The sequence below is a fragment of the Numida meleagris genome, chromosome 1, assembly GCF_002078875.1.
Source record: "Numida meleagris isolate 19003 breed g44 Domestic line chromosome 1, NumMel1.0, whole genome shotgun sequence".
Lineage (NCBI taxonomy): Eukaryota > Metazoa > Chordata > Aves > Galliformes > Numididae > Numida > Numida meleagris.
Window position 1 is genome coordinate 34,583,871 of NC_034409.1, and position 27,239 is coordinate 34,611,109.

The 27,239-nt window shown below is 42.6% G+C and overlaps 1 long non-coding RNA gene across 1 annotated transcript; it reads left to right on the forward strand.

Annotated features, from left to right (window-relative positions):
* LOC110392761 lies at positions 643–27,239 on the forward strand. The gene is made up of 3 exons (XR_002434602.1): positions 643–4,506; positions 23,144–23,322; positions 26,668–27,239. It is a non-coding gene; the product is annotated as an uncharacterized LOC110392761 (long non-coding RNA).

The window sequence follows — 27,239 nt, forward strand, 5'->3', positions numbered from 1 at the left end:
CACCACGGAGTGGCAAGAGTTGTGGCTCTGCTGTTTGGTAGGCTGATTGTCTTGGGAAGACAGAGGTCTGAGCAACCCTCCTGGGGACGTAATGGTGGTGATAAGGAATCTCAGCTTCCAGAGATCTCCTCCTTCAGTCCCAAAGGCAATCAGATAACCCCTCCCTGGTCCTGTTTCCGGGAAGGGCGGGTCACAATATTGAAAAGGGTGGGCTTGGTCATGGCCAAAGCATTTACTACAGCCTTCTTTAGGAAGCTGTTCTTAGGATGTGGTGAGAAGAAACTAAGCTGAGGAGCCTCCGGTACAAGCTGTCTCTGGCAGTGGGAACACAGCTGATCTGTTCCTGACTGCATGACTGGCTAGGAAAATTTGACTGGGAAGACCTTGTGACTGTCAAAGAAATGAGTGATGTACAAAGGATATTTTGGGTGTAATAGCTAGTCATTCTGGACACTAAGGAAATACCCGCAGAGCCACATGTCACAGAGTGTTACGTATACAGAGATGCTGTGATAGATCATTCTGTCTCATTGTTTCCATTAAAAAGTTCTGTTTTCAGGGATTTTGTAATTCACTCATAAACATTTACTCTGGGGCAAAAGTAGATATACAGTATCCTTTGAGTGAGAGTTTTAAAAAACTTAATACCTGAACCCAGAAAGTTGATGAAAATGTAATATTTTATTAATAAAACTTCTAACCAAAACTTGTTGGTAGCAGAATAATAGGATTGTTTTGTGCATCCATACTTTCCGACAACCAGTATTTGTACTCTTTTGATATTTCACCTCCAACATAGGATTTTGAAACTGTTTGCAAACATTAATCTTTTAGCAATGCACTTCAGTAAATATGTACTATATCACCTCTGATTCTACTGTACTTCAGGTTTCTGTCACCATCGTGAAGATTGTAACAAAACTAGATGTATCATCACCCTAGAACATTTGAGCCATAATCTTGAAAGAGGTCAGAGTAAAGTATTAGAGGCACCAAAGCTGTGCGGGTTACAAGGTGGAAGGTGCTGCCTGTCCTGGGAGGAAATTTCCCACGTTCATGTAATTGGAAACACTTTCCACTTAGCACTGGTTTCCAAAGTACTGAACTCAATCCTAAGAAACATCAGTTCATTGAAAACAATAAAAAGAATTTAAAAAATGTAAACAACACAATCTTCCTATCCTAAATGATTTCTTTTAAGCCATTAGGACACATTTATCTCACTTTATCATGTGTTTTTTTTTACCCATAGTTTAGAAGGGGATCGTGTGCTCCCTGTTCTCTGCATATAAATAGAAAATCATGGGTCTCCAGGAGCTGGCACTTCAGAAAAAAATACACAAATACAGGAGATGGGCAAATACTACACATTACAGCTCCACTTCTGTTGGGCTTGCAACCCCAGATGCTACTATAAACAATTTAATTTCTGTCAAGCTCGTGACCCCACTTGTAACTTCCATGACCCCACTTCTGGCCATGACTTTTAGGCTGAGAACTGCTGCTGGAGATATCTGACTGTTTATTTCAAACACCATGCTCAGAGTCACTAGCTTCCCCCCGACAGATGAAAACATCAGGAGTCTGACTCCAAGAAACTTGTGAGACAAAAGATTTTGAAATATGATCATTTAAAGCCTCATCTTTAAGGCTATCTCTCCGTTCTAACACCTCCTCCCCTTCTGCAGAACACATGCATGACCATTAGAGCCCTACAAAAGCGATCTCTGGAAAAGCTCTAGTGGAAAAAAAAAAAAAAAGTGGCAGAAGTTGCATGCTATCTGTTGAGAGCCCAGCTTTTCATGTAGAAACTCCTGGTGATTTATGCCAGCCCAACCCACCCCAGCCCTTCCCACTCCTGGGCAGTGTGGGGGCTGTTCTTGGTTGCCCTCTTGCAACCTCTTGGGTGGTAGCGAGGAAGGCAGCAGCCCAGCTTGCCCCCAGCTTGCAGAGGTGGTGGTGGTGCAGGGCAGGAGCCAGCACACAGCTGGGGCAGCCTCCCCAGGAGCAGTCAGTCTGGCGCTCATTAGAACCACAGTCCAACACTGTAGCTTGCTTGAGGGGCGTGTGGCCCTCAGTGTTTCTTTATGAAGCGTAAAGAAATCCTGAAATGATATTTTCCTTTTAGTAGGAGAAATTCAGGTGTTGTCTGGCTTGGAAATCTCCATGGCAACCGGGGAGAAAGGGGAAACAATGACATTATAAGAGCCAAGAGAGTGAAAGTTGAGCAACTGAGAACCATTAGTGGCGTTGCCAGCTCTAGCAGTTTTCCTTACAGATTGCAGACCTTCTGAAGGTTTTGCAAGGATGAACTGTGTCTGTAGGAAGAGCTCCCCTGACTGGTTGCTCCCAGTCTCCAACCTGCCCCCTGGGAAAGTCACCCAGATGGGCTGCAGTTGCATCCCTCTAAAGGACCAGGCACCTGGGATTTGCTTGCTGCCTGCCCAATTCCCTGCTCAGCACTTCACAAGAGATAGGTGCACTGACAGGAGGCTTGCAAAAAGAAGAGCTAAAGGGAGAGCAGAAGCTAAGTGAGCTGTCCAGTGAATTAATACCGCTACGTCAAAGTGTGTTTGCAGGAAGGATAGGTGGGTAATCAATTTTGGATGCTGCAGGGATGATGGATTTTATGCACAGAAAATAATGCATATTTAGATGCATAATTATGTCTGCATGTAGGGCTGGAGGAGTTCCTTGGAATGCAATGTCTAGCTCGTTCGGTGCTATGGGCTTGAAATTAACTGTAGGACAGGAAAGTGTTACAGAAACAGATAACCCCTCCCTAATGCCTGTGCACAGCAGCACTGACCTGGAGTTCGGGGTAGGTGAGAGTGGGAGAAAACCAATGAATGGTTTCTCTGTGGTAGAGCACACTTTGCTAATTACTTCTTACAATTGTGCTGTGAAGAACCCTGTTTAAGCACATAAACACAGTTCTGACCTATTATTTCAGGGACTTAATTTTGAGTGGTAGTCACCAGGTCTGATCACTGCCTTGTCCTTGTACAATGGTGAGTTATTCTGACTTGCTTCACCTGCACTGGTTTATAGCTGTCTCTTTGTTTTGCTGATTAAGGAAGTATGTATGGAATGGCAATGAATTAAAGGTGGAAGAAAAGTCTGACAGTGTAAGTTTGTGGCACAAACCACATAAATGGAGTTATAAGTTAATTCTGAAAAATCTTCCCTTGCTTTTCCCTAGGTATTTCACAGTTGCTCTGTGTGTTAACATGTTCCACACAGGGGTCAGCAGAAGTTAACCATAATGAGGTAATTACAAGGTACATTGAGTACGGATGTATGTTAAGGGACATACATTAAGGATGTAGACTAATGGTGCTACAGTGACAGCAAGCTCAAGACTTGCAGTAATGCTCAGCATATTGAATGCCACTGTGTTTTCTTAATAGACTTTATCAGCTTTGGCTTTCCGTATTACTGTACGCATTACCATGTATAGATCTATCTCTCCGTGTGGAAAATAATGACAGATATCAAAAAACGGATATCAATTAATGATGTGGAACATGTAAGAGGCGTCTTTGTATTATTTAGCCCAAGTCTTCTTCTGTAGCTTTAAAACGACCCAGTGGCTGTTAAAATGCGAAAATACACTTTCATATATATTGTGTGAGTATGTGATTTTGGAAAACAGAGGAAGCAAAGGAAAGCTGGTCAGGTGAAACAGCTGCCCTAGCTGCAGAGGAGAGGAATCACGTGTGAAAGGAGAGCGAAGACAAAACACGTGCTGACATCAGGAGCGCAGCTCTTGTAAATACCTGAGCAACCTGTACTGAGGCATACAGCAGCAAGCAGCTCAGCGCAGATGGGCAAGTTTGCTCCAGGCTCACTGAGGGGCTACCATGGGTGGTAACCTGGGCACAGCAGCGCACTGCTGTGATACCACCACTAGCAGCACCTGTGCTGGTAACTTCAACACAGTCCCTGAGCTGGATCCTGCAGCACAGGCAGTGCTAAGGGCAAACTCTGCATTTTATGTTGAAGACAATGAGGAACCTCACTGGATGTCAGGTTTTAAACACCGACGTGTGTTCGGTCGATGGATGGTTAAGTATCAGAAGTCTGGGGATGCTGCACATTTACAAGAAGATGTGTTAATATAGGAAGTCACATGCCTAAGAAGGGTAGAAAAATTATTAAAGAGCTTAACAAAAAAAAGTCCTATGCATCAAAAGAAGGTGCAGCAGAAAAAAAAAAAAAAGCTTGTGAACACCAAATTAAACAACTGTCCAGACTGAAGACGCATTTTGATTGAGCTCTTAATTTAGGTATAGGCTTGACTTCACAACTCAATCATTTAAAATGGTGGTATTTTTATCTTCAGTAATATGTTTATGTAATACACATTGTGTATGACACCCCACTTCCAACTGACTCCCTGCAGGAAGAACGCCTCTTCCGCTAACACAACGCGCAGCACGGTTCTGTGCGCCGGGTACCCGCTCTGACCCACAGCCAGCTAGCAAGCATGCGCACGCACAGTGGGTACGTAACCATCCTTACATAAACGCACGCGTTTAAAGCTATGTACCTTCCCGGTGTAATCATCAGCAAGGCACTAAATTGCTTTCACAAATACTAGGAGACATCACCAAATAAAACCTGCCTTGACGCTTCAGGCGTTGAAACTGCCAAAAGCGAACGCGGAAACGCCGCTTCTTCCTGCCCCGCAGCTCTTCCCCCGGGCCGCCCCCTGACTCCCGGAGCCGGGCAGCAGCACGGCGAGCAGCAAAGCGGGGTTGAGCCCCCCCCACCCCGGCCCGGCGCTGACTCAGTGCTTCCTGCGCCAGCCCCCGCAGAACGCCGCCCGCCTTAGTCAGCGCCGCGCCGCCCGCAGCCGAGGTGCGGGGCGCTTCCGACCGGGGCCCCCGCTCCTTTTCCCCCGGGCCGCGGCGCAGCGCCCCTCACCGCCCTGCCCTCCCTCCCGGGGGGGCGGAGGCCGCCCTTCCTGGGGCCGCGGCGCTGGAAAGTAATCGATCTTGTTTAGGAGCTGGTGCGCGGCTAACACTTCCTGCAGTAATTTGCGACCGCGGCTATTGCCCGCGCGCGGCCCGCTCGCTCGCCGCCCCGACGCCGCGCAGTCTGGCGGGGAGGAGCCCGCCGCCGAGCGAGGGGGCAGGGCCGGCGGCACCGCGGCGCGGGCAGGAGGGATCCCCCTCACCGCCGCCTTCTTGGGGGTCTCCGCAGCCCGGCACCGAGCCGCCTTTTTCCTTTTTTTTTTTTTTTTTTTTTTTGTTAATGAATGGAGTGGATGCCCGGTGACAAATTAACCGCCTTTCTTTTTCTTGGAAAAGCCAGCCGACATGTGATGGGTTCAACCCGAGTTCCAACAACAAATCTCCCCATTCAGCACGGGCCAGGAGGGGAAGAGCCGCCTCCCCGCGCCCTCAGCGCCGCCAAGTGCCGCCCGCGGCCGGGCCGAAGTGAGCAACGGCCCCGAGGGGCTGCATTTATCTGCCTCCCACCCCCAACACTCCGCGCTGCCTTTGCACCGTGCCCCGTGCGCGGTTCCTTCCTTCTGAAGCAACGCGATTCATTTTGGCAGCCTTCCTACCCGCCCCCCCCCCCACTCCTCCAGCTCTCCCCGGCGAAGCGGAGGGCTCGGGGCGGGGGCTGCGGGTTTTCTGAATGGTGGCAGAGGAGGGGCGGAGGGGAAGCGGCGATCGCTCGCTGCTGTCGAGCTGGCTGCCCGATCGTGGGAAAGTGGCTGCACGTACAGCAGCGGATTCTTTGTCCCTGTTGTTCTTCTGTAATCGATCTCACTTCAAGTCGAGGGGTGGGAAACTTCAAAGGCGGATCGGGCTGTTGGAGGTCGGGGCAGGAGCGCCGTCGGCTCGTAATGCAGCGCTCTGCCTCCTCCCCCTTTCCTCCTCCTCCTCCTCCTCCTCCTTCAGGAGCAGGGGTGGAAGGGTGGGGGTGAGGGGAAGAGCCCTCCGATCTCCAAAGTGCACCCAATCGATAAATAAAATGCAGACTTTGTGGAAGGAGGGAGTGGGAGGGAGGGAGGGAGGAGGAGGAGGAGGAGGAGGAGGTTTGGGGGCGTTAACGCTCCGAAGTCAAGCGCGGTGCTGCTGACTGCGCTGTTCATGTCTCCTGCGTTGTCTGAAGAGCTGCACTCTCCTCCCACCCCTTCCCCCCCCTTTTTTTTCCCGGTCGTCCCTAGGTCGGTTTTAGGACTGTACTGTTTACAGTGTGAGTTACTATAGAGAAGGAAAAAAAAAAGGTGCTTGGCACCAGCCGAATGTTGTCCTTCGTAGTTCGTAGTACAAAGCAATCTACTACGGCATGCAGTTTTAGCAGCGGAGGGAGGGGGAGCACGAGCTGTGCCAAGACAATACATAACCCTGTGTGGACATCTGCCATAGAGCCAGCTGCGGCTGGGGCTGCCGCGGTGTCTGCCAGCGTGTGAAAGCGGCATCCAGGGGCGGGAGGGATGCCCGGGGTGGGAGGGATGCCCGAAGACGTGGAAACCTGCTCTCGTGCTTGGATTGTGACAGACAGTCATGGAGGGAAAGCGGGTAACTATGCCTGCTGACAGCGGTCCGTGACATTTTCTAAGATATTCAGGATAAGATGCCAAAAAACTGCGTGTAGTCAAAACTAGATCCACCTCCAGACCTGCCTATCACAGCTGGTGGCCTCAGTACTGTGAGTACTTTTTAGTACTGTGAGAAAGATGGATTGAACGTTACGTGATCAGTGATGTTATTACTTTATATGATTTACTGGCATGCCTTGACTGAACATAATACACTTTGACTGTATCATATTATTTTTTCTCTCGTAGCTAAATGTGCCAAAGGGAAAATTATTGCGTTCAGTGAGAGCTGCCTAGCAGAGTTTAGGTACTCTCCCTACCCCAGTCTATGCCCATCTGGCATTAGAGAAGTGTGTAAACAAGCCACTGCCTTGACCTATCCCTGAGCTTCTGGGGATTCTCATGCTGTGAAAAAAAACAGCACAAAACTGGAGCACATTAGCAAGCATGTAGATGGAGCAAGCTTTCTTGAATGCTGCGCTGTGCCAGCAACTGTAATTTAGGGCAGGCATTCAGACAGCGGAAAGGTGAAAAGATAACCACAGGTCAGTTCGGCATTTCTGACGCATTAACCATCAGCTGTGTCATACTAGGGGCAGGGTTTTAGCCATTCCCATAGCTTTTGCCTTTGTTGCTGTTAAAAATAAGTAATAGTATTTTTAGCATTCAACTCATACATGATAACTTACCTTCAATTAGCTTTCCACCTGTGCAGTCAGCAATAGTAAGCTTCCAACTTCGCCATAGTGAAGCCGTTATTTAAAGTGGACACATAACACAGGTGGAGCTCAGGGTAACACACTGTGTTGTGCTGGGACATTGTAAAACTGATTTCCATTCGGTTGATCATAGCCTTCCAGTTCACCCTTTATATTGTAACATGTTCTCTGCTTTCTTTTCCAGAATGGAATTTTTGGGAGCCTTTTCAGCTCTTAAATGCAAAGGAAAAATGGGAATGATAAATCTGTTGCGTATTGTTCTACATTGTAACTGTATTCTCAAAATAAGGTTTTTTTCTTTTTTTTTTTCGTGTATTGGGGTAGAGACTTAAAAGTAGGCAGGAACCTTGGTCAGTTAGGAACAAGACTTTTAGTGACATACTTGGTGTGATCACCGGGGCTGGATTTTTATCAAATGAATGGGTTATTAAAAAAAAATTCCTTACATCCAGTTAATGCAGCCCATGCTGGCTAGGAGAACTATCGTTTCATTGTACATTTGCGCATGGAATAGGAATTGTATTATAGCAATAGGGCTACCATACATCTGATATTTTTCCCCTTTGATGACAGCTCTCCTTCCCCTTAACTGTCCTCTGGGTCCCATCTGGGTAACCTTTTCATAATTACACTCTGTGTTTTAAAATCTCTGCCAAAGTGGTAACTGGGGCTTTTTGTTTTGTACTCTCTCTTGCTCATTTGCCTTGTTTAGCTATGGGGAGAACTAGGCTAGGGCTGGTCTTCTTCCTGTGTGGTATCTAATGAGAAAATGGCAACAGAGCACAGGGGGAGATGCAAAGCAACGGCAGCAACATGGAAGCACTTGGTGGAACAGCTTCGTGCAGACCCAAGCTGTCTGTGATTTGAAGATTGACACTTCTGAAGAACGAGGCTCTAGGATGGGCTGTTAAGGAGAATAGTGTTAATTTGTGAGTGGGCTTTGGGTGCGGGTGCAGTTTGTGGTAGTGACCTAAGCTGAGAAGCATTTGCAGAAAGGCACAAGAGGTTTGGGATTTGAAAATGCCCTCATAAACTTGGAGTTTGATGATCTCTGAGTCAGGAGAATTTAGGATTCTCTCCCTATACACTTCTAACAATGACCTCTCTTTGTTGTAAGGAACACATTCAGGGCTGCTGGACATCATAGAATCATAGAATGGTTTGAGTTGGAAGGGATCTTTAAGATCATCTAGTTTCACCCCCCTGCTATAGGCAGGATCTCCTCCCTCTAGACCAGGTTGCTCACAGCCCCACCCAGCCTGGTCTTGAATGCTTCCAGGGAAGGGGCATCCACAACCTCACTGGGCAACCTGTTCCAGTGTCTCACCACCCTCACAGTAAAGAATTTCTTCCTAATATCTAGTCTAAATCAACCCGCTATCATCTCCCACTGTGAAATAGGACAAGCAGTAGCAGTAGACATGCTACATGGATCTCCTACATGATCCTTACCACTACTGCGCTAGTATTAAACCTTTTAGATACGGACTTAAGGTTTAGGGGGCTTTAAATGAAAAATAAAAGTGTCTCTGTTCTTCCCTTCCTCCTTTCTTACCAGTTAATCCTGATGGAAGAGTAGAGTTTATCTCTGGGACACCTCATCCTATCGTAGAGGCTTCAGGACAAGATAGGTTGAAGATGCTGGGAATTAATCTTTGCACTCCTCCTACCTCTTTCCACATGCCTGAAAGTCTAGACTCACTCTAGTTCTTTTCAGAGGGTAAGGAGAACCACCTTGGCACAAATAGTGAAGAGAAGGAGCATTTCCTCTTCCCTATCGTTAAGGTGAAATAAGTGCATGAGTAATATTGAAGGTTTGACTGAAGAAAAGGAAAGGCAGAGACACAACAGGCCTGGCTGGCATATGGTGGTGCACAGCGGGGCACAAGTCAAGTATCACATAAGGTTCCAATAGGATCAACAACTTTTCAGGCTTAAAAAAGAAGTTCTACTAATAGCTTAACATTTGGGTACATTTTTAATCATAATATAGTGACACTGCCCTTTGTCTATTTATCAAGTCTTTCTTAAATCTGAGGCTGAGGTTCCATCATTTTTTTCCCTTTTTTTCTTGTTGCTGTTGAGTTTGGACATATCTCATCTTCTGCCTCAATACATCCTTGTCACACTACTGTTAGAGATGTAGTAGTATTCCCGTTTTGCAGACGAGAAACCAACGCACAGAGAGACTCCAGGTATATCTTGATAAACATGGACATTTTGAGGTGAAACATCAGAGTCCCCCAGTTGTGTAAGCACTCCCTACTCCCTCTCCTGGCTACACTAAACACAGACTTAAAGTAGTACCTGAGCCCTCCATGACTGCAGTGTGATATAGCATGACCTCTTACGTCATGTGATGGAGGAGAAACTACAGTTCTGAGATCTTTTCCTGAGCACCATGCATACGGCTTTTCACCAGAGCTGATACATTCATGTGTCTTGTGGATCCTCTCAAAATAGTAGTGTTTTTCTTTTCAGATATGTCCCTAGTATTTGTAATTATGGCTAAAGGCACTTCTGACCTCAGACACCTTGTCAGTGCTTACAGGCAAAATTGGTTAGTTCTCAGGGAGTAAGTTAAACGTATTTAGCGTAGATGCTCAAAGAAGATCAATGGTAACTTTGAAAGTGACCCTAACAGACCAGTCTTGGCTCTAAAAAGTCTCTGGCATGGCTGGGAAGTGAACCCAGGCCTCCTCAGTGCTCCTTCAGGTTGCTTAACGTGAGCTCTGCTTCACACTTACCAATGCCACCCATTCTGTTTCCCTCCTTTTTTTATAATCTCTCCCTTTAGCTCTTGCCTACACTTCTTACTCTTCATATTCCGTTTTCTTTCACTTTTCAACTTCAACTTAAATGCTCTATTTAAAAATCTAGGGGACAGATCCTCGGAGCCAGCCAAACCACACATGGTGCAGACCCAGTGTATAGGGAGGGGGAAGGTGGCTCTAAGCCATTTTTCTTCTCCATGGATTCTAGGTTGATTTGATGCCAAAGTGGCCCCTGGCATAACTGAGAGCGGGAATGCTCTAAATTACACTAGTTAGAACAGTTCCCAAGGGCCTATCCTATGCCACTTGCTCCTTTCCGCCTTGGCCACCTATGAAGGCCTCCTACACTGCCTTATTCTGTGCAGGGATTTCCTACATCGGGGAATGCCCAGCTGCCCTATTACAGTGCAAAGGTGATGGAGAATCATTCCCTAAGCATTTCCAGTATAAATAAAGAAATTCTGTTAAAGAAAATTGCAGAACTAACATAACATTAGCATTTTATCATCCTAATGACTTTGCTTGAACATCATATTTTTCCTCCCTAACTTCCATGTGTGTTTTAGTATTTTGACAGTGAAAAAGCTTGCTTTTAAGTAGGTTGTAAAGTCTTCAAGGCATGAACTTTTTAAGTTTAGTAAAGAATGATCTGGAGAACAATATAGAAAATGTTTCACACTGTTGGCGAATTGCATTTTTTTTTCTCCAGTTAGAGTTACAGAATCACAGAATGACTGAGGTTGGAAGGGACCTCTGGGGGTCATACAGTGGGGTCATACAGCAGGATGACCTAGAGCAGGTTGCCCAGGATGATGTCCAGGTGGGTTTTGACTGTATTTAAGCAGGGAGACTCCACTGTCTTGCTGGGTAACCTTTTCTGTTGCTCAGTCATGATGAATATTACATGTGGTTCTAGTTAAGACATTTCCAGAAGGAAACAGACATTATGGAGATGCAACAGAAGGGCTGGAGCACGGGAAGACTGAAATGAGACTGAAAGGTTTGGAACTGATCCACTAAGAAAGCCAAGAAGAGAGATGATAATGAAAAAATAATTACATAAAATCTTAGATTTGACAGGGAGCCCTCTTTTACAAGGGACATTTCTAGTAAAAGGTGGGAAACTCAAAACCAGCCCAAGAAAATACCTCTTCACTTAAGACTGTGACACTGAAGACTTTACCAACAACTGATAGTAAAGAATGTAGCAAAACATTCAAAGTGAAGTAAACACAATAACAAAAACGTCTCATATTGTAACTAGTGCTTTAAAAGAGGAGTAGTTTGGATAGAGAATATAACCTGATGCTTCATAGTTCATTATGGATTATAGTTTAAGACCATGTTTTAGAGGCTAGAATGCAATTTAATGTGGACAGACTGCCCCACAGCTATCTGCAAAGGCTGTCTAGAAGCTAACTGAGATGTCTGATTCCACCAGTTGAAACAACTTCCTGGACTAAGCAGGTATCAGATATGGTTTTGTATTTGTGTGTATATATATATATATATATATATATATATGAGTAGATAGAGAAAGTGAGTCTTGCCACTATATTTTGATGTGATCCAAGTCCTTCTTTGAGACCACTGGGTGCTCCCAGGTTATAAATAACTATAATTTTGATCACAAGTATAGTCAGAATTCAGCACTGAGACATAATAAAACAAAAAAGTCTTAATGCTGAACAGGTTATCTTCAAAATGTGTAGGAGAGTTGGGTTTTTGAAATGTTTGAGGGCCTAAAGTAACCTTTGAATTTTAGTTACTGTCCAGTAATTGCTTGCCTTACTCCTTGAAATATTTTTCTTCATATCCACATCTTCTGCTTATACAATGACTGTTTCCCAAAAGGATTATCATTTTGTCTAAATTTGACAGTTTTGGCAGAAAGCTTTGTTATGTGCTATTGTCCAAAGCAATCAGAACATTAGCTGAATTAACAAGCTCAAGTTTGAATTGGCTTTGGGAAGAATAATACATCTTCCTGACCTGCTTCGACTTTAACCAGTGAGTCCCTGTCTTGATAGTTGTCCTGCCATGTGTATCTTCTACCTGTATTTGGAGCGCTAGGTATCAAATCTGGGGCTTTTGTATGTACCATGGTTCTTTCACTCCCTGGTGTATCAGGGAGTCATACAGCTTCCTCACAGAAAGCTTCCTCGAGGAGTCGAGGACTCTCTGTTTTCCTGGAACTGTTTCTTTTGGAGAGAGGGATCACTGGAGAGTGGAAATGTGAATTTTGAATTCCCTTCCTAAAAACAAAGATGACTAATTATGAAGATTCACAGGGTAGGAGACCTGCTCAATGAATCATTTGTCTAACTGCTAAACTGCAGGCCGCATCAGATAGCTGGTGTGCAGACTTCTCACAGGTCAGTCAGTGCTCAGTTTTAATTCAATTCAGTGAGATTTTATTGGGCTGACAGACTACGCTAGCACATGCACATGCTGAAAGTTTAGCAAAATCACACCTACTAAAATTGCCCTCTTTTATAGGGCAATTTGTGAAGCACTGGTAGCACTCAGGTGGCATGTTACAGTGTCAGCAGAGGCTTTCTGAACTTAGTGCTTCTGCTGACCAACAAAATCACAAACAAACACTCGTAGAGCTTCTGTTTTTCACATACAGCTTAAAGAATCATATGGTGGCACTTTCAAGTACTGAAGTTATTCTGTCATGCATTGTGGAAGTCTTACGGAAGTTGGTAAGAACTGCATCTCTGCTGAGCTATTTGGATACAGTATGTCAAATCAGTGGTAAGATGTTGTATATTCCTATTTGAACCCAAGGAAATCAGAGATCCCTACAGACTATTCAGTTTTATAATATATCTGAAAAAGAGATATAATTTATTTTTATGAGAACAGAAACGGAGTGTATAAGATTTGCGTAAAGTTTCAAGGTCTGTCTGCAGCGGGACCTAGAAAGAACCTAGATCTATTTTAACTGCAGATTCAGAAACATTGTATAAAATTAGATCTAACTGAATTTGGACTTTTTTTCCTTGCAAAAGACAGATTTGGATGGAAACGTATCAAGGGATCTGAACCAGAATTCACTAATGTCAGTCTGGTGGTATATCTGCTTGAGCTGGGTGCCTCTTTGGACGAGTAGTTCAACTGTGGATATGTAGACAATAGGACAATTTTGTCTGTTAGGTATGTGAAATAGACGATGGGTGTCTTTAACTGATATGGGCAGAGTTCTCTTTATGGTATCTGAGAAGCTCCAAAGAAGCCATGAAGCTGGCTGCAGTGGCATCTTCCCATGCCAGAGGAATGCCTGGGTGGCCATCAGTGGCTGCATCAGCTTATGTCAGGGGTCAGAATGCTGCAAGCTACATGTGTGAGAACCTGAGCCTAAATTAACATACCTGTCTGCTCCTGAAAACTCAAATCTTTGCAGCACTGTAGCAGAATGTATGATTCCAATGCAGAGGATTATCTGATATGGCCTAGGTGAGTGCATACTGTGGCATATGAAAAAAATAATGCAAAGTACTAGTAAGGACAGGACACACTGGTAATAGTTAATGGCAATTGCTACTTTTTCCCTCTTAGGTATCAGTAGTAATTGCATTAAAATTTGTTCAGAGTCCCAGTGATCTTCCACTGATGGCCTCATCATAGTCGTGAAGGCATAGACAGGCAGACAAGCGAGTAGGTGTTTAGCAGAACTGACAGACTGAAACAGCTCAGAAAAGGAGTGCTACACAAAAACCTTGGAGAATTACAATTAAAGTGAAATAAGTTGCCATTATTTAATTCTTAGTAACCATGCTTTTCACAGCTCTAATAGTTGAGATTTCTTGACTGTGACCTAGTGGCAGGAATATCTTCATTCTTCTGAAGGAACGAATACTGTGAAGGAATATCTTTAGTCTTCTGTGCCTGTGAGCAGCCTGACTGGACTGACAGATGGCACACAGGATCAGAACTACACTGAGGTGTTACCATTTGCAAGGCCTCACTCTGAAGTGTTGCAGGTAACAGCTTGGATGCAGCGATAGCCAAACCTGAACGTTTGAACGGCCTGCAGTTGCTCCTGTCTAAGGCCAGTATGGTTTGTCCTTTGTTTTATATGCACCCACCATGTGTTTTTATATGAAAGTATTATACAAGCTTACTAGCCAATTTGCAAGTATTAAACTTCTGAACTGTTATTACAAAAATGCTTTAGAAGAGCCTAATAATCATTATGGACTGGTTTTATAAAACATAGAACAGATAGTTTTCAGCCCCAAAACTGTTCCCAAAGCACTTGCTTCCAACTTTTAAAGCGATCAAATCATGTTCTTGAAAAAGTGCTGGGATTAATTTGTACTTATCTGGAAACCTGATATATAATCATTTGTAGTGTGACAGGCAGTTAGCTAGACCTCTGCAAGGTGGGAGAAAATCCTCTATTTTAATGGAATTGCTCAGAAGCATCCTATACCACTGCTCCATTCCATTTTAATATAGCCTTGCATTGCTTCCCCCTTTGTGGTTCTTCTGAACCCTAGTACAGAGTCTGCTTCCAGACATCTGCTCTCACATGCTCTTAGTCCCAAGTGAAACTGCTGTTATGATTGCTCCACATACCTTTCTTCTTTTTTCGATGATCTTTCTAATCCTGCCCTCAGCTTGTCTCCATTACACAGATGCTCTCCCATACTTCATCCTCAGCAATTAGTCTCCTGCTTTCTCAGTTTCTTTTCAGCCTTAATACTCTTTGCTGGTCTGTGCTTCCCATTGTGGTGTTGTTCTAGACACATACAATCTGTTTTCCACCCCCATTCAGATTCTGTCCCTCCTAATCTTTTCCTTATCTAATGCAAATTCTCTGGGAAAAGTCTGAAATGAAGGTAAGAACTCTGTGACTGGGAAAATGTCACTGTGGCTTCCATGCTATTGTCATTTATTACAGACATCCAGAAATAAACTTTCCAGCATATAACTGTATAGAAGGACAATGTCCATGTATCAGAGATTCCTATTAATCCCATTCTCTGGTCTATTGGTTGCAGGTGTTGGAGAGTAAAGCTGCTGTAACTTGCACCTGTTATTCCCATTTTTCATGCTATGCATTTTCACTAGGAATTCCGGTCCCTTTCTCAGGCCCTTGTGAAATCATACTCAAATGAAGGCCACAGATGGTGCAGTTGAACATTGTTCCACAGTCTTCGTTCAGCTGAATGCTCGCAGTGCTGTTCTTTTTTTTTCCCCACTGTACGCAACTGTCCTTTAAGAAAGTTGCTCATTCTTGCTTACTGCTAAACGAATGCTTTCAGAAGAAATGAGCAGGATACTGAGAGTCAGCTTGCTCAGGTGACTTCAGGTTTCTCTGATGGGTTTGGAAAGATGGCCATGAGAAGCTTGAAGAAGAGGTGAAGAAGGAATGGCGCTGGGAAAAGCTGTTGATGGTAGACTTTTCCTTGAACACACCTGTAGATTCTCAAAAGGCTGCCATTCTTGTCAATACTTTATGGCGCTTGTTTTTCCATAACTTTACAAATTGATCAACACCAGATTTTCATGTAGTCAGTAACTAAAAGATCTATTGCTGAGTGTAGAATAACAAGGGATCTCAGAAAATGTTTTCACTTGGTGGAACTGTCGTCCTGCCTTGTGCTTCAGAGACCCAAAAAGCAGAATATAGTTCTTACCTAGCTGGATTTAGTAATTCAAGTCTTATTGGCTGAACGGAACATTTCCCCCAGGTTTTCAGGGGTAGTTAGAGCTCTCCATTGGAACAGTTTTTGAAAGCAGAGTCATACAGAATTGCAGATGGTAGTTGGCAGAGTGTACTGTAATGCTAATAACTCATTATCCATGGAAATATAGCATTTTTTAAGTAAACATAAAGAAAGCTGAAGAGATGACTAATGTATTGCATTCTTTAAGAAGAAAGGACTAGACAATGTAACTCCTTTCTTTCTAATCCGTGTCTATTAGCTGCAGGCTGTTACTGAACATAGCAGTGTTCCCCAGCACATCTATACATATTTAGGCATTTTGGTGTAATCCATGAGAAAAATCTTGCAAACATGCTTATTGTTTGAAGTTCTGCCCTACCCCTAAGATGTTAACTAGTTAAAATGAAGCCACTAAATTAGATCGTTTATGAAGAAATTTGTTGTTGGTGGCTTTTGTGGAATAAACTAAGTACATAGATTTCAGAGTAATTAAACTCATTACCTTTTTTTTTTTTTTAATTGTGAGAAGCTCTCAAGTGAAAGAGAGCTTCTTAAATGAATATGGTTTGTTTTTATTGCCTCCAGAAAGTTTGTCTGGCTGGTGTAATCGGTCTTCTTGTCACTGTGGCAAACTTCCAGGGATACTTTCAACTTCCAGTTATGCCAATTTAATTAGAGTACGAAGAAGAACAAGAAAAGAGATTACACTTCAATAAATCTATAACACATGTAGATAATATATAAATATATAAATACATATATATTTATATATAAATAATGAAATCCTAAAATCCAATAAATCTGCAACATATAGAAATAAATATGTTGCTGTCTGGTTGCTGTCATTTTTGCAAATAGGTAGAAACAGAAAAGATTACAGGCCTATAATTTTAGGAAATCCACTAAATTTAGAAGTGTGCAAGTTGGGACATCCACTCGAAACAGCTAAAACATTGGTGGAGCAATGAAACAGCAAAATTAACAAATATGAATGGTGAATGGTGTTTCCTTTGCTGTGAGAAGAAGCATTTACAGTGTTCCTATAAATCTTCCCAAGTGCTTCACATCTTGCTAAATGTTTATGACTTTCATTGGTCTCCATGAAGGTTTTTTGGATTCACTCTTGACTAATTTTTTATATTAAAGACAAATCCTATTGAGACTAGAACTTAGGTTCTTGCAAGATGGGCCTTATAAAATAATTCATTTGATTAGTTAATCTGGAGCTCTAGAAGCTACTGAATTGCCTTCCTTTCTGCTTTCTTTTGATGGCCAATTACTCTATAGTGCCACTCTTTACAAATTGGTGGAAGCACATACAGAGTCTTGACAGAAATGATCCGGTTGTCACATACATCTAATTCCTGATTTTTTTTTTCCAGAAGTGAAAAGGAAGCAGGAGCTGGTGATATTCTGTCATAGTTTTTTTGCTTGGATTATGGGAGAGAGATGGTAAGGGAGGAATTGATGGCAGTGATACATTGTAAGCTTCCTGATTGGGAAGGGTGTGGTAATATGGTAAATATCTACCCTTGGTAATTATGCCAGATAGCTGTGCCATGATAGTTTAGTACACTGGAAAAGCCCGAGCCATATCCATATTTTCTCATGTAATAACTCATGTTTTTATCTTCATCTCCTTTCCATTCCAAGTGGACTTTAAGACAGACTTTTCTAATATGTATATAAAAATGAGTTTGGTAACTTAATGTAGAGAAAATGAAAAAAGAATGAAACCTTTGAGCATTGGTTGGTTTTGGTCTCTGCTGTACTGTTAGTACCATCTGTCTGGCTTTGTTGAACTGTATTAAATAACATTTTAGAGCTTTGGATAAACTGTAATTCCCAAATATTTGAAACCCTTACTACTCCAGGAAAAAGGAGAGCTCTGTAAGGGAATTTCTGGAGATACTGATAGTTTTACATTATTTTCCTTGACACACAGAGACTCACGAGAGGTACAACACTAATAGATAATCAAAACTGAACTAATCTGTTTATCCTTAGAACATGCATGGCGCAGTCAGCAGCTGTGGACATTGCTTCACTACTAAGCTGCCAATATGTTCCCACCTTGCTCTGCAAGGAACATGATTGTTCACTCTTTGCTGGGCCTATGTCTTTGGCCTTGCTTACAAAGCCACCAGTGGTTATCTCAGTTATTTTTGCCCATAAAAGGAGACAGAAAACTACCCGGTTATCTTGACCTTTTAAACAGCTCATGTAATAATGAGAATTAAAACTATCTTTTTTGAATATGTAGCAATAGTACAGAAGAGGTCATTGAATGCCGTTCAGAAATACAAATCTTTGAATTACCTCGTACACCAGTCAATGATCCTATACTCCAATACTTTTAATAAACTAAACAAAATATGCCTGCATCCATGACTAAAGCTTTTTAATATCTTCAAACATTTGCTTCCAAAAAGCAGACAAAATGTAGTTCCTGCTTTTTAAAAAATGTCATGAATCACACTTACTCTGATAGAGTGGTTACTATAAAAATACCTTGATAAATCACAGGAATAGCCATTCCATCTCAGACAAAAGATCCATCTGGCCTGGTATCCTGCCCCCCACAGCCATTGCATAGGGAAGGATATAAGGGAGAAAACTTGTCTCCTGGCCTCCAACAACTTGCCATTCATGGATTTCCTGTGTCAGTGGTTATGTGTTTACATTAAAAAGCCCTCATTTGATTCCTTTCCCTATTAATTTGTCTAATAAACTTTCACCAACAACAATATCCTATGGCATGTAATTCCCCACCATGACTTCATACTGATGTGAAGAATTTTGTTTCTCTAAACAAACAGACTACTCTTAATTTCCCTAATTCCCTGTTGTTTTTTTTTTCTCCTGATCATTTCTCTCTCTCTACTGCACATAAGGCAGAAGTCAATCACGCCAACATTTTCCCAGGTCAGTTTTCTTAAAACCTGGTGAGTTGTTGCCTTGCAGAAGTTATCCTCAGTTAGTCTCTTTCATATTATGGAATTTCCTCTTCCTTTCTATTTGTCCTGAGCTGGGTCTGCCAAAACACATTTTTTTAGGAAGCCTTTTCTCTTGTCTCCATTTTGAGAGTGGTAGAAGATTCCTCCTGCTCACTCCAAGAGCTCAGTGCTGCTTATTCTTTCTGTTTGTTCATCCTGATGCAGGCTCTGCCCTGAAAACTGTTGAACTTTTATGAGATAGACTTATTCTTCCATGTCTCTCATCCACACCGGAATAGGTTTAGTACCTGCTAATGAGAGTCTGAAGTTTGGGTCTGATGCAGGGATTTAAATTTCCATATCAGAGTAAAAAATTCCAGTAGACTCACTTTTATTAATTACATAAAAACCACAAACTTAAAAGGGTGCTATTTAGACAGGAAAACTCACCAGCAGTATTTAGAGCCTTCCCTGTTGCTGTTTCCTGTATAATCACTTGGCACTTGTGTTAAACTCAGAGAAGGGATTCATCTCACCTATTTTGGTCAGCTTGTAGTGGAGCCCTTTATAACAGAGAAAGTCACTCCAGGCTCCTTTTTAGGAGAGAAAGAGATTGCAATTACTCTACATTACTTGTGCTGTATGCTTTAGATACCTTCTTAATTTCCACTGACTAATAAAGCAGCATCAGCAATCAAATCAGTTACAGTTTCACATTGTAGCTATCTATGCGTGGTTAGGTGAGTTGCGGTTTAACGCAGCAGGCAGCTAAGTACCATAAAGCTGCTTAATCCCCACCCTGGTCGGTTGAGAAAGAGAAATGAAAACAGTAATAGTATGGGAAGTCGTTGGCTGAGAAAAGGCAGTTTAATAAGAAGGAAATAAAATAAAGTGAAATAAAATAAAAATAAAATAATAACAAAGCAATGCACAACATAATTTCTCAGCATCTGCCCAGCCAGTCTCCAATAAACAGTAGATGTTGTGGCCAACTCCCCCCAGCTTTTATTGCTGATCACGATGGAACATCCCTTTGGCCATTTTGTGTCAGCTGCCCTGATTCTATCTCCTCCTAGCTCATTGTGCACCCACAGGCTCTTCGCACACAGGACTGTGTGAGAAGCTGAAAATACCTTGGTTGTTTGTAAGCACTGCTCAGCAACTACTAAAACACCAGTGTGTTATCACCACTATTTTTGTCCTAAATCCAAAACATGGCACAATACCAGCCACTATGAAGGAAATTAACTTTATCACAGCCAAAACTAGGACAATATATGCCCCTTGTTCCATACAATTTACATCATGTGCAGATCCCACACTTTCCAATACTTCCTCCTTAAACACCACCATTATTTCCTTTCTTTGGTATACACACATAGATATCATTCCTTCAGTCTTTGAGCCACCCCTTTAAAATGTCCATTGAGTTCATTTAGCACATTACTTTGGGCTTCATCATTACAATCATAATAGTCCTTCAAGGCAGGAGAGATGAAGTACGGTGTTGGACTGTTGCATGCTGAAGCCTGCTCTGGTCACATCACCGTTGCACTTGCCTGGTTCCCTTACAAGATTCAGTCATCATTACTTTGGGTGACTTGTACTGTAATACCATGGACATGACATATAGCAGCTATAACGGAGGTGGCATACACCATCATGTAACTGTTGGCATCAAACAATTCAGATCGTTGGCTATTCTTGCTTTACATCAAATCTCATTAAGGTACTCATCAGACTTCCCCATTCCTCCCCATCACCTACCAACTACACCCAGGTTCTTGATCAAAAGCAATTCCATGAATGGGCTTGTCTTTGCCCAAGGCAGGAATAACCCGGGCTGTCTTCTCCAGCATGCTTTTTACATTCACTGCAGTAACTTTATCCCCTGTAGTACACAACTGTTTTGGCTGGGCAGGACCAGTTTGACTGGCAGATCCCCAAGTGTAGACTAACCAGGCAGCTTTTGCTAAATGTGTATTGCAGTGTTTGAATGTTCCAGCACCCATTGCTTTCAGTGTAGTTTTTAACAGTCCATTTTATCATTTAGTTTTCTCAGAGGCTGATGTGTGGTGGAAGATGTGATGTATCTACTCAACGCCATTCTATTTGGCCCAGGTGTCAATGAGGTGATTTCAGAATTTAGTCTCATTGTATAAGTCAGTACTTTCTGGAGTGCCAAAACTTGCTTTTCAAGCCCAGGATAGCGCTTCAGGTGGTGGCACGGGGCATGGGGTATGTTTCCTCCTGCTCAGGAGAGAGGGTATGGCAGGTACACACCACACGCCTGTACTTTTATTTGCATGGCTGCGGGGAGGACAGGAGGAAGCGGGACTGTAAATCTACCTTGAACTTAGAAGCAATAGTACATGAGTTGCAAGGAAAAACAGCAGCCAAAAGGGATTCTTCCAGGAAAATTACTGCTCTAGTTTCTATTGGGAAGAAACCCCGGACAGAGCGGAAGGGCTGATCTTACTTCTGGTCCTAGTGATGGGTCTTCTGGTTTGAATTTACATGAACATATGAATACTCCAACTAGGAAGAGAGGAAGAGAAATCCTCTTCATATTGCCACAGTTTTGTGTCCAATGTGTCCAGTGTACGACCTGGCATACAGTGCTGGTGTGTTCTGTATGAACTTCCACCACATGTACCATGTGCACTGGACTTCATCTGGATCTTTGGATAGTTGATCATTCCAGCTGCTGTACATCGCCTCCAGCACAGCTAATTCTCACAGGTACTGGATGCCTCTGTCCGTGGTGGTCCACTTGTTCCAGAAATCTGCAATGCCTTCCTTGAGGGGTTACCTTTCTTTCAGGCTTAACAGGAGCCACCTCCATAGGATGAAGGCCTGTCTCCCTTTTCCAATTGCTTTATCAATGCCTCCTTCCCTAGAGAAAGATTCCAGCTTCCTCGCTTCACTGCCCACTAATTCCAGGCTACCAGCCCCATTATCCCAGCACTGGAGCAGCCAGGCGACAAGATGCCCACTGGGACAACGCCTGAAATCTTTTTGCATAGCTCGCAGCTCATGCAGGGATAGGCATCAGGTAGTTACTGACTCATTTATGATTTCTGCCTCTTCGTCCTCCTGTTCTTGAGATGGCTGGAAAAGAAGCCTGCCTCTTCTGATGCTTCCTTCTGCTCCTTCTTAGGAGAAGCTTCTTCTCTTACTAAACCAGTTGACTGTTGCTGCCACTGTTTCTCCTTGACCATAGTGGGGACGGATTTCATCAACAGCTGGCTCTCTGGCTCAGATACAACATTTGTAGTGGAAGTTGGGTTAGCCGCAGTGCCAGTAGTAATGGTTGGTTTAGCCATATTGCCTGTAGTGGGGGTCAGGTTAGCTGCAGTGCCTGCTGTGGGGCTCAGTTTAGCTGCAGGGTCTATTGTGGGCTGGCCTGTCACATTGCTATTGGATCCAGAAGCCTTCTCTTCCCCTTGAGGGTGCTGAATTGTGTTGAAGATGGATCAGTAGGCATGGGCCTGGCCCCAGCATGTTGCAGTTATTTGTGTATCTCTGGAACTGCCAAGGTGACAGCATGCCATTTTTCAAGCATGTTGCTAGTTTTTCAGGATTCTGCATTTGTTCAGGGGTGAAACTTCAAAACAGTGGGGGTGCCCATTTTTCTATGCCTGCCCATATCCTCCCACACTCCCTGCAACTTATAATTATCCTGCTTCAAGGCAGGTCTCTGGGTAGTATTCTTAAATAGTTGTTTAACCTTAACAAAAAACAGAAATACATTCAGGCGACATAGCAATAGGAAGATGCTAGTTACCCAAGGATATTCAAACTACACAAGAACTGTTGTAACTGGCCTGAAGGAGAAGGGGAAGGTGGTACTCCTTGTCCCCTCCACAGATACGGTTTCAGAGAAGAAAAGGGGTAAAGTATAATTGTTAGTAGTTTCCAAGAGATGGTTCCTGAAGTACAAGGATGGCAGCAATGCAGAGCACAAACACCAGATTAGGCTCATGGAGAGTGCTTCTATCATAACAACAAAGCACAGCAGTGACAAAACCAAAAGCAAATGAATCAACATCCCAACCAGCAACCATAAAACAAATATAAAAATTGCAACAAATTACAAATAACGTCTCTAGCACACTGTTGTCAGATATGTTGTTATCTCAAGCCTTTGAGCCCCGGATTGGTTGCCAAAAGGACTGTTGCAGCTTTGCCAAGAAGGCAGCCGTTTGCTCACTCCTCCCCAGTGATATGGGGGAAAGAATCAAAAAGGGAAAAAGAGAAGTGAACTGCTGTATTGGTCTTGTCCATAGAGTTCTGCAGATGGCCTTGCAGCTGAAGAACATGACATTTGCTTAGAACCTCGTGGGATTCAATTTTTGACTGCAGCCAGACAACCAAAATTTTGTTTTCTCTCTTACCATACTTGAATTTCTTGGCAGCCTTTAATTCTCTTTTAGCTTTTCTTACAACAATAATTGATTTTATTGTGTTTCAGATACCGTACTGTATAACAAGGGATGTGGGAATCATGGAGCTTACAGGAGTTAGAAAGCCAGGCTGAAGAGCTGGACAGCACTGAGGTCTGAAGAAACCAAAATGAACATAATAAAAAAGCCTGTATTGGTGGCAGCTATTGTTAAGATTATGCCCATAAGGGTTCATCAAGACTCACTGGTACAAAATTTTGTTCTGTTGTACTAGGCAGTATGCAAGACCTTGCTTGAGTTTGCTTTGCCCTCCTTTGCTCCTTCAGTTAAAGCACAGGATCTGGGCCAGTGTTTTTAAAGGGAATCCACTCTTTCATGTTTCTCTATCTGCTAGCACGCTCCTCAGGCATTTGACTCCTTCAAACCTTCTAATCATGCAGTAAAACATTTTTTAAAAGAACGTATCTATCCAAATAGGCAACTGATTCAAAAGCAACCATTCTTTTCCAGCAATTGCTTCCAGTTAAAAAATCTCAGCCATCTGCTTTCCATCTTACATATATTGCTGTTAGTTTTTATTTAGTCAGCATTTTATGGGGCCATCATTATAAAGAGAAATCTGGGTAATTAAAACGGTATCATGGCTTCATGATCATTAGTGGTAAACACATCTGTTGACACGAATTTATCTCTGTTTTTTTTTTTCTTCTCAGCTGCTCTGGAGATTCTGATACTTTTCTTATGTGATATCAGCTGTCTGCTGTACCATCAGGGCTGGTATTTATGTTAACAAGGGCTGGCTGCAGGCGCATGAAGTACTTACAGGAAGCAACGGATAGGGACATCCTGAACCACAGACTGCTGCTTTCCCTGTTCCAGACCTTTTTCCTGGTATATGGAAAGTTTTAACTTGAAAATATTTTTAGAATATTTCAGCTACAGCACATGAGCAACTGCTGTGATGTAATTAGAAGTTATTTATTATGTCAATATTAAAATGGAATAATGCAGCATGCGATTTTAAAAAGTGAACTTTTTCACATTCAGTTGGCTAATAATGGTCATCTTGGACTGCTATGGTTAGAAAGAGCACTCTCATCCCCATGGTCACTACCATTTGCTCTGTAGTAGCTGCTATGTGAAAAGAGTGTTTTCAGCTATCCAAATATGGGAATGCCTGATTATATGGGCATGTCTACTACACTGTCTTCTGACCAAGCATTTTGGATAATTTGTATTCACTTTGGAGAAAAGGTTTCTAGACAAACATTTTTTCTTTAAAGCCATGCAAAAACAAACCAATACAGTGTATTACAGAGGTCTTACTGGTCAAATTTTGATTGTGACTGTCCTTTTCACACAGGGTCAGTAAAATGTAAAAAAATATCATTCAGAGTCAGGGAAGAAGTGCAAAGCAGAGACATGCAATAACAGGTCTTGGGACAGCTTACCAGATTCCTTGATCAATAATTTCAGGTGGCAAATAGAAAAATATGAAAAGATCTACTTTTTGGAAGAGAATTTGGGATAGAATTACAACTGATTAGTGGATTTCATCCTGTGCAAACAGAACGTTCCTTTTTAACTCTTGCGTGGCAGTGCCCAGTCTGGTCACCCAAAGTAGCATGGAAATCGTCCATTGACTTCAGAAGAACTGGGTACAGAAATGCAGCTGGATGAAACCCCATCAGTTACTTAGAGTTTTGAATATAATGTTTTGCCTGTGTCTAATGTTTCTCACTGTGCCTAACATAGTGACTGTGGTTTGCCAGACACCTTTTTCCAGGCTCATGAGAGCATATATGTTTTATCTCCTCTTGTTCCTCAACAGAGGGTAATTTCTGGGAACTTACTGCATGAATATTTCTAATGAGGATTTCACTTTTTAACCTTTGTTCATATTCTGGTGCTTCATAGACAGCTATACCTTAAATCTCTGACAGTAACATAACAAGTATTGGGATTCTCAACGGAAGAAATAAGCAGACAATATGGTTACTACTGTAACATTCCTTTATTAAGCTACAATGGCAATTCATGAAATCATTGCAAAATAATAAAAAATTGTTGGAAGATAAATACCATAGATACAGTCCCTAGAAACCACTGCTCACTTTAATTGAGAGCAGCTGCAATATTGCAGAAGCCCAGGGAATGTTGCAGTTCATATTCTTCCTCCCTGGCTCTTTCTAGGGGAGCACAATACATTTTGACTAACATACATCCTGGAAAGTTTGTATGCAAACGTTTCTCTTAAATGCAAAATGAATTTAAAAATTGCTTGCACTCAGAAATGTTGATTCATTGGTGCCCTGCAACTTCAAAGCCAAACAGGCTGCTGCTTTCCCATTTCCTTTGTTCTTGAAAACTTACCCATACTCAAAGGCTGTGCCTTTGAGATTTCCAGTTGCATGGGCACTTGGGAACTCAAGGGAGCAGATTTGTACTGCAGTTTGCAGCACAAATAAAAATGAATTGGAAAATATATCTCTAAGTTATCTGGTTCATCTTTCAGTCCAAAGATTGGGTTTGAGTATTGGTCTTTCATGTAACTTCTTTATCATTACTTCTGGAAAAAAAATGTATGAAGTCATGCAGCGCTCTCAGACTTCATATCTCTATTGAAACAGGCATTAGAGAAAAGAAGTAGTGAGAACCTGGTATTTTTCAGTCCCACTTATATAACTGATGAGGGTCTGTAAATACTTAGTCTGAAAATACTCCTGTGTGCATTTTTCAAGACAGAAAACAGGTATTAAGGAACACAGAGACAAATGTCATAGTAGTCCAGGTGCACAACTTGCACTTTTAAGTTATTCTTTCCCCTATCCCTACATAAGCCATTCGATTGTTCTGAAAGCCAAGTCAAATGCATGACCCAATATTCCATTTCAACAGCATCAAAACTGCCTTTGTACACCTCTCCTCTTGCTAGCTTTAACAATTAACCAAAGAAATTGCATTCTTTGAGGAAATACCAGGGTTTATTGAAATTTAAAACAATTGCCAGCCAAACACCATCAGTTCTGGCCAGTGAATAGCTCTGTCAGCTGATCCAGGAGAGATTTTATCATGTGCGCATGCTGAAAAAAACATGCAGACAGCAAGACAGTATCTGAAACCAGAACACTGCACATCATGCAGAATAAGTCTGTCAGAGTTACACTTGTAGGCTAACTCTCACCCGGTGCATTGTGCTAGCCATGTGAATTGTGTGCCACACTTACTTTATTTGTTAAAAAAAAACACATGGCTCCTCCTTAAAATATGTTTCTAAACCTTAATAAATAATCTCTCCAGAGAGACATCAGTAGCATCAATCAGTTTTTATTTTCTGAGGAGAAAGTGAAGCACAGCAGCTATGTCTCTCACTCAGGATCTCCTATAATGCCTGAACAAGAGAAAGGAAAAGAATCCAGATCTTTGTTACTCCAAGCCACTCTTCCTTCCCCTCCAGCATTCTGTCTTCCTCTTAAGTATTTCCGATTAGCCATATAGTTCTGTAAGGAAAGGGTTCATAATGAGCTTTTCTTCTGTGGAATGTTTCCAGGGTTCCACCTAGACATGGCATTTTTATTTTTTATTTTCTCAGAAGGACTCTCCCTTCCTCAGGCCCCAGAAAAGTCTCTCTGATGGAGAGATGGGACAACTTGGGAGGTCCGTGTGAAGAACTGCATTTTGCTGGATACTCCTGCTGTTAGCAAATTGCTCCAATGGGAGGACCAGGCAACTAACTCCATCAACCTACTAGAATGGATTCTCTATTTTATAGAGACAGATCCTCTGAGTTAACCCATCTGTTAGAGCGTAAAAAATGAGAGAAGACAGAGCACATACTACATGGAGAGAGCAAACAGAGGCGAACGGGTAAGGTTTTGTTGGTATCAACAAAGGTTAGTACCTCACTCCTTCACTCTACATTGATTTTCATGCTTTCCCTGTCTCGCTTCACTGATTCTAATTCTGATTTTGTAAACATAAACCAGTCAAAAATTTCCACAGGGAACAAACAAAGAACTCCTTGCAGATTATCGCCAGGATTGTGGAAGGGAAAAAATACATATATATACACAACCCCACAAAGAATTCTCAAGAGACCCTCATCAATGTTTGGATTTAACCTAAGCTCCATGAAATATGAACCCACTGCTCTTTACTGCTACC